Source organism: Frankliniella occidentalis, unplaced genomic scaffold (assembly GCF_000697945.3).
Source record: "Frankliniella occidentalis isolate FOCC.00 unplaced genomic scaffold, Focc_3.1 Scaffold148, whole genome shotgun sequence".
Classification (NCBI taxonomy): domain Eukaryota; kingdom Metazoa; phylum Arthropoda; class Insecta; order Thysanoptera; family Thripidae; genus Frankliniella; species Frankliniella occidentalis.
In genome coordinates this window covers 231,511-237,591 of record NW_026267275.1, presented here as the reverse complement: position 1 = coordinate 237,591, position 6,081 = coordinate 231,511, and the positions used below count along the sequence as shown (strand labels likewise).

Genomic DNA, 6,081 nt, shown 5'->3' with positions numbered 1-6,081 from the left:
CCGGAGGCCAGAGGAGAGCGTAGACAGATCCGCGTCAACCGACCCCTGACGTTAACAATCCACCCCACCTGCTGAAGGGACGCGTTGGCCCAGGAGGCCTTGCAGCCAGAGAACATCCGTATACTCTGTCTACGTCCGCCTTGGTGGAAGGGGGGAGGGTGTATGCTGGAGGAAGGTAAAGCAGAGGACGGGGGTCTAGCAATAGGACAAAGGTGGAGAGGGGAAAGCTAGTGGTGGCTACACATAAGAGGGGGAGGGGCATGTTTCGTTTAGGTAGTCTCTTGTTTTGTTTTTTTTTTGTTTTTTGACGGTGCACAAAGATACCTCATATCGGCCCCCAGTGCGGAAGTGATTGTTGTAGTTTTCAACCCGGAATGTGGTGCGAATCCCGTGCGAGGTTCTGTCGGACCGGTGGGCGGCGAGCGGCGAGCCAGTGTCGTCCTGGGAAGGAAAGCGAGGGATTGGCCTTGCCAGCGGCAGCGGCCGGGGCCGGGGACCCACAGCCGCAAGCGGATGGCGCTCCGTCTCCTTGCTCGGGTTTTGTGGGGAGCACAGCCCGGCGGGGGTGCGGCGGGGCGGGGCCGGGCGGGCCCCACACAGCAGCAGGCCAAAGCCGGGGGATTATTTAGCGAGTGTAGCAAAGAGCCGGCAGCGGAGCGCGCGGCGGCCTCGTCCGACCTCATCTGCAGCGCAGTCCTGCACACGTGCTAATGCGACAAGATTGGATTCCGAAACCCCTGAGTGCTCGCAGGAAGGAGGCGGCAGAGGGGAGCGGCGGCGGCGTGCGGCATCGTCGTCCCCCGGGGGCCCTGGAGAGTCGCTGCGGGAGTGTACAGGCAACGCGCCTAGTGGTGCTTGTTTGTTTGGTGCAGTGCGCTGCTTTTGTAAAGAGTTGGAGCGGGGAATTGTTGTTGGGGTGCTACAGGCTCTTAAGCTTACATTCCATAATACTAAGTACTTTTGAATTCACAACTTAATGATTTCTGTGCGCGTGCTACGCTGATTGCGCATATCTACTACGCACGCGAGTACCACAAAGCTGTAAATAAAAATAGTCCAGCGTGCTGAGACGGAAAAGTTGAGTTTCGATTTGACGTCGATTTCGAAATTTCGTCGATTCGGTGGACAAAACCGAATCGATGTCGAGTCGAATTATTTGCCTCGCTGGATGACGATTGAAATTTTACTACTCTAAGTGCGATATTACCTTCTTCCGTGCAAAGTCATATGACCCCAAAAATTGTTACCTTTAATCAAAGAATTGCTTCCTCAATGGAGGGCAGCAGCAGCAGCAGCAGCAGCAGCAGCAGCAGCAGCAGCAGCAGCAGCAGCAGCAGCAGCAGCCGTGGCTCCATGAGTACGGGGCGCATTCCATCCCACACACACGGCGCAGCTGCGGTAGAGCTATGCTTGCTCCGCCGGGACGGCGAGCTGCGGCGAGCTGCGGGGCGCGCATTGTGACACGCGTCTCCCTCTCTCTGTATTCATTTTGTACTCGTCCCCGAGAGGATGGCGCGCGCGGGCGCTCACAAGTGTGTTGCGCTCCGCGGCGGCGCCGCGCTGGTGGAGGTTTTTCTTTGTGCATTCCTCGGCCGAGCACCGCGAGGGAGAAAAAAAAGACAGGGACGCAGCAAGAAAAGGCAGTGGTGGCGGCGGCGGCGGCGGCAGGGTCCACGACGGGGAGCGACAGGCGGCGGCAGCAGTGACTGCAGACAAAACAACGGCAACTTACACAACTCAACAAAAGTGCACCTCGCCTGAGTGGGCCGTCGTGGCACTCCACCGCCCGCCGCCGCCGCCCGCGCGCGTCCGTCACCACGCGGCGAAATATTTAACTCAAAAGTGGAAAGTTGTGCGAAAAGTTGCCGTCATAATCCCGCAAAAGCAAAGCAGCCACCACCAGCCCTCCCCCTCCTTCTCCTTCTCCTTCTCCTCCCTGCAGCCGCAACGTGACAGGCCCACTCAGCGATTTGAACTCGCGCGGGCGCAGAAGAAAGCGACTTTCAATCCCGGTAGTAGTCGGGCGCGGGTGGGGCGTGGCCCAGGGCGCAGGTGGTGTGCCAGCGGAGAAGAAACTTCACGTGTGCTGGTTCTTCACACGTCTCCCGCAGACCACCTGTCGTCTCTTCCGTGTATAACCTCCCTTGCCCCCCTGCGCTGCTCCGCCCTTTTCGCCTTTACATTTTCTCCAGCCCTTTCTCCAGCGTCGGCCTCACGCAGGGACCCCCCGCCCTCTCGGCCCCGTGGGCCCGGCCCTCTGCCCTGGAGCGGGGTTCGTCAACCCCAGGCCGCCCCGAGCCGGCTCGCTCCCCGGCCCCGCCCACGCTTAGCTACCCCGCGCCGTCCTAACCGCCTCCCCGCCCACGATCCGCATCCGCGTCGTCCAGAGCAGCGATCGAGTCTCTTGGGCTTTGCACCAACATCGCGCGCACAGCAGCGAGATTCTGCACCACTCTCATTATTTCCGTTTTGTTCAACGCTGTTGCGTACACTATGACGCCACAGACAATCAAATATGAACTGTGTCACATTGATTAGAATATCAGGTCACATTTCCTTATAACCTTTGCCTCACGCCCGGCAATACCCACACAACCTTTGTACGTGGTACGCATGTTTTATAAGTCGCATGTATAATCAATCTGATTCAAGCCGCAGTCGTTCAAGTTTTGAGCCCATTCAGTTTTGCAAATCAGAACCTGACCTTCACACACTCTTAATGTAAAAGCATTTTGTTCGGGAAGGAAAAAAGGAAAGTCGAATTCAGCAGCGATAGGCACGGGATAATTCGATGTTGCCAGAGGAAACTCGTGCTTCTCTTCCCTTCCGATTATCAGAGTCTATCTTTTTCCTCGCCCGGCTTTCTCATTCTGGCTGATGAGAGCGCGCGCCCCGCTCCTTTCATGTTACGAGGGACAATTAGACGCAAGCAGCTATTGAGTGCGCTGCGCAGGGCTGCGAGAGGCGGGGGCGCGCGGCCGGGTCCCCCGGGGCGTCGTGCGCGAGGGTGAGGGGGCGGCGGGTGGAAGGCAGCAAAGAGGGGAGGAGGCAAAACCAATACAAGACGGACGCACGACCGGCCGATTTGCTAAAGAAATTAGGACGCCCATTTGAGAGTCCCGCGGGGAGAAATAATTAAATGGGTGTCAACATTGCGGATTCCAGTGGCGAGAGGGAGGGAGGGCGAGGGGGTGGGCGAAAACAAAAAAAAGAGGGAACGACCCTCTTTTTCCCTCTTTCTTCCTCTAGGCGGGCGTTACTCCGCACGTCTTGGTCGGACGCCGCCGCCACATCTGCCCCTCGCCCCTCGCCTGCTTTGGACCGCTGAAAGGAGCTTGCTAAATTATTCGCGACTTATGTGATTTTTATTATTTCCTCGTGCTTCTTCCCGCCGAGTGAAATGTTGATATGCGGCGGCCGGTCCTGGAGATGAGTGCCGGGCCGGGGCGAAACGCCTTTTATTCAACGTTTCCAGCTTTTGCGCCGACTGTGCGCCGCGCGCTTAGTGCTACCGACAATTTTCGTTATTCCGTCAGACACGCGTGGGTCGAGCGCGACTCGACACAGGAAAACTAATCTGCGCCGTTTACTTGTTTGAGTCTCGTGTTTCAGCCATATGGAATAACATTATGTGAAACAGAAAATAAGACGTTTTCAAATGAACTCAGGCATTTACACATGTTTTCTGTCATATCAAACAATAACTTTTCCAATGGAAATTACCACATTTTCTTGATTGAAGGAACCTGTTTGTGAGAGATATGGCGGAAACATTAGCAGGGAGCAAAGAGCGTTGAGATTTTGCGAGAACAATTGGTTTCGTCATATGAAACGCAAACAAAACACAGAAGCAGGTGAGGGTTTCCTATTTGCACACTCCGCTGTGTCTGTAATTTGAATGTCAGTATGACTTTGTGCACGCGCCTCGTGTTTCAGTGCCGCCAACTAAAAGCCGAGATGTGGAGTTGACTTTCAGTCCTGGTGCAACACGAGGCGGTAGGCGCAACAAAGAAGTAAAAGCAACACAAGCGCAAACAAATTGCACAAGGGGGGAGGGGTACTGGACGTGCTGCGATAAAACAAAATAATACGAAAGAGGGAGAAGGAAATAAACAGTCCGAGATGTCGTCGCAAATAATCCCCTAGTGTTGATAAATTAGCCAGGCACCGCTGGCCGCAAAACCACCGCAAGACGTCTCACTCCTGCAGCAGAAGCAGAGCATCACGAGCAGCAGGAGAGGCAGCAGAGCGGTAACGCCTCCGGCGGGGACTGCAGCCGGGACTTTCAGCAGATGAGGAACTGGAAGGAGGGGTGGGTTTAGGGGAGGCAGGTGCGCATTCTACATCGCCGAGCAGCAAAGACGATACACTGCTAAGTTGGCTTCAGCTCGTGCCGTTTTCGTGTTTTCCAAAATTCGGTAGGTGCGGAGAAGGCGTAACATAATGATTATAAAGCGCAGCTTTACTATCACAGGTGAGACGGGTGGGCAAACCAAGCATGGGGCACGACGCCGGGCGCTCAAGAGCACTAGCCCAAAAGGCGATTAGGGAGAGTACACCCGTGGAGTCCATTCAACGACCCCGTCTTCGTCGCCGAGGGGATGGATCGTCCGTGACAGCGCACTCAACGTATAGAAAACCCTCCCGTGTATGTTACAGCTCCAGAATAACCTAAAAAACCTTGAGCTAAGGGAAGTTTCAGTCAAATACTTCCAAAGAAATTTGCATTTTAATCAATAGTTTATTAGAATTTGGTACAAAAACTTGAAGTAAGGTCAAAAATAATCTTGTCGCTGGCCAAAGGGCTCGTTCAGAAAAAAGTGTTTTTTCCCATAGATTTATTCGGCATATTACAGGCGCTCAATCGAGCACCGTGGAGCTCAGCGCCTGCGAGACTCAGGGTAGGCCAGCCCGCAGATCTCGCATGCGCTGCAAGCGAGATGTTTGCCTACCCACCAAGGCGCTTGCAGAGCGTCTGAACTTGGCTGTTTCGCAACAGACGCAGATTGTAACGGACGTACTTTCTCGATGATGCAACGCCCGAATTACTTGAACGTGAGAATTCTATTTCCTCCGTGCGGACGCAAACGAATTCATCACGGCGCGCTACTGGGAAGGCGCAGCGTATCGTTGCGCTGCTCTGCGTATTTGCGCTGCTGTACCAACGTGCAATGCGACGTGCGCGCGCGCGCGTGGGGGCTTTCCAAATGCGAAGCGTGGCGCGTCCCGGATGGGAAAGGGGATGAACAAAACCAGAAATGAGAGGAGAATAGAAAGGCGTGAGCTGGTCGCTCTGCTGCCGGCCTAGCGGTCCCGTGGGGGGAGGCGAGGCAGAGCGTGTGCCACCGCGGGCGGAAGCCACCGGGCACCACGCGTGGTGTGGTGCGGCGTGGCGGGGCGGGGCGTGGCGGGGCGTTGCGGGGCGTGGTGGGCACGAGCAGGAGCCGGCTGAATGGGACCCGCGCGCTCCGCCGCACGTTGCGCCCCCCACCCAAATCCGCCCTATTTACATTAATCCGTAACGCGTAGGCGACCGGGGCGCGGTGGTGGGCTCGCGCCCGCTGATGCTACACGCAGCCGGGGAATAAAAGTGTGACGCATTGCTTCCAGGTAACCTAGGAAAAAAACGAAAAGATGCAAAAACCGGTTGAGCATCCTGGGAGTTGGAGGTTAGGATAAGGTGCCGAGTGATGGACACTGCACCAGTGATGGACACTGTACGAGTGATGTACACTTTTCTCTTTCTCAATTTGCAGCCAAACTTTTCTATTTACGATATGTTGGCACTAAACTAATGTTCTACTAAGACCCCTACCGGGGTATAATGCGCCAAACTACCTCGCTACGTTCTTTACATTCCAAGAAAAAGGGGTGCATCTCTGAAGGTGTCCATCATTGGGCATCTTACCCTACTCAGGTTCAGGGTGTCCTCCACCATAATTCATGATTCTCATGTTCACTTGTGTTCTCTTCATTAGCACAAAAGTTGCTTTTAGCCTATACGGCTCATGCAAACAAGTAATTCGTTGTGAATAAGTTACGGCCGTGGTAGCATATATTTGCTAATGTAGAGAGCGGGGG

General features: G+C 55.1%; 1 protein-coding gene across 2 annotated transcripts in view; it reads left to right on the top strand.

Moving 5' to 3' along the window:
• The window catches only part of LOC113205181 (adenylate cyclase type 6), a 114,332-nt gene that overhangs the window by 85,784 nt on the left and 22,467 nt on the right, over positions 1 to 6,081 (top strand). The gene's annotated exons all lie outside the window — the stretch shown is intronic.